This window comes from Dermacentor albipictus, chromosome 4 (assembly GCF_038994185.2).
Source record: "Dermacentor albipictus isolate Rhodes 1998 colony chromosome 4, USDA_Dalb.pri_finalv2, whole genome shotgun sequence".
Taxonomy (NCBI): domain Eukaryota; kingdom Metazoa; phylum Arthropoda; class Arachnida; order Ixodida; family Ixodidae; genus Dermacentor; species Dermacentor albipictus.
The window spans coordinates 110,209,138-110,211,379 of record NC_091824.1 but is presented as its reverse complement, the minus strand read 5'-3'; positions in this window follow the sequence as shown (position 1 = coordinate 110,211,379).

The window sequence follows — 2,242 nt, the reverse complement described above, 5'->3', positions numbered from 1 at the left end:
GCGGCGTGCAATTATAGATAGGAAATTATTTGAATACACGTCAAAAAAGGAGCCGTAAATACCGGACATTTGTCGCTTGGGTCTTTTTTCCCTTGTTTTACTGTGCGGTGTCAGCTGGCTATATGCTTCCCGCATAAATGAAGGCTGTCCGCACTCTCATAGCTGTGGTTTATATAATTTAATTTTTTAAGTTACAATGCATGAAGAATACAGGAGCAGAGAATGGTTTTTGCGGCAATGCTGTTCTGGAGGTACACGTCTCGGGCATTATTAACGCCGTTTCTTCAGCGCGCCTAACCCTTGAGAAGTGGAACGATGACTCTTCTCCTTGAGCATTAGACCTGGCACTAGCTAGTAAAAGGTTTGTTTACCCTAAAATATATCCATAGTCCGTTATGTAAGCCTCAACCAGCTTTATGTTTTTCGTAATAATAATAACAATCATGTGAACATATATGAACACGCAGAGAGAAAGAGGCTAACAAATGTGACACGTCACACACGCGACTGAGACTGAGAAAAAAGAAAGAGGTGCCACAAAAAAAAAAAGAAGGGCGGGGGAGCGGTGCTGTCACCGCCGAAGCGTAACGCAAGTTAGTACTAATCCTGAAAATTAAGATACACAGCCCAAAACAACATCGGGCCTGTTAGAACGCGTAATGTAGTGCTCTAGATTATTCATGCTCTGTGAGACTCTTGCGCTTTATGAAAATCCCAGGGCGGTAACCACCGCGAGTTAAACACGCGATGTCGTGCACGGAACGGCGCAGTTGTTGAGTCAACACGCCCAGTTGGTCAGCAACGTTACTATCAGGATCTGCTCGCTTACAGCTAGAATTAGGAGTATCGATGCCAGCTACCGCAGCAGCTAAACGGGTTTTGTGTATGTACATAATTCACATAAATAGCCAACAAATACAAGCGTATTTCCTTGGTTTGTGCTTACCGTGGACTCCGGAATCAAATTGTTCGTTGTCCTGAAAGTTTTAGTGAAAAATAGCTTTCTATACTGGGTATTGTCACCTTCACTCTCATCGCAAATTAAATGTGTTTTTGAACTTTCTATACAAGCACTAACACGTCCTCTTCATAAAACCGGCCGTCGTGTAAACACACTTGCGCTAGTTCTGTGGGTATTTCAGAGTAGCTTGGAGTGTAAATGTCGCAGTAAATACGGCCATGTTCATCTGTATAGACAGCTGGCAGTGCTACATAGTTTAAAGAGACTTCATGCACTGGTAGCCTTCAGGACCAAGAAATAGTGGGCACACATAAACAAAAATTCTTTCTAGCGTTTTACGTGCCAAAACCTCGATGTGATTATCAGGCGTGTTATATATAAGGGACTCCGCAATAGTTTTGACCACTGCAGGTTGTTTAACATACACATGAATCTAAGTACGCGAGCGCTTTTGCATTTAGCCTCCATGGCCAGGAGGCGAACCCACGACCTCGTGCTTAGCAGCGCAACCCTACATCCGCAACGTCACGGTGGCGAGTCCCATATGAAAAAAAAAAGATGTAGGTATTTGTGGTGTAATTTGACGTAAAGTTGTCCCATACACTTTTATGTCACTAAATATGCCGTAATTATTATGTGGAAGGCGTCAGAGAATCTAGCTTGTTGACGATCCGACCAGCGGAGTGGCACATTTCTGCAACCGGCGGCCACAGCGCGCCGTATAGGCTCGCGACCAAAATATAGTACGATGCATACTGGAAGCACGAATGTCCATAAATACGGGATTTGGCTCAAGCTCATGCCCACAAGTGGTATTAGTAAATGCATTCGTTATTCCGTAGAAAGCATCGCAGATAAAGAAGAAGTCCAGTGCAAACCCGCGTAGCTTCTGCAGCGTTGTCTGTCGAGTACAAAACTAGTAAAAAAGCGGTGTGGGACCTTCTTCTGGGGAGCTTATGTAAAAATAAGTTTGACCCTAAGACAATGAATGTTATTGTACGCAGTATCGAACTGTGCCCACGACTTCAATAAAGCTGAAACAAAACTCCTCTAACTTAGTGAACAAAGCAGTGAACTAACTCGACAACACTAAAACGTAAGTTCTTTTTTTTTCCTACCACCAAGTGAGAAACCTTTCCAGTGTTTGATTACAACACTGTAGTGCTAGTGCCGGGATTCTTGCACCTTCATTTAAACATAATCCGGGCTTTCTTATGTGCTCTGAATTTAGTGTAGTTATGTGACCGGACTTTGTATTTACTTTAGTGCACCTATATGACC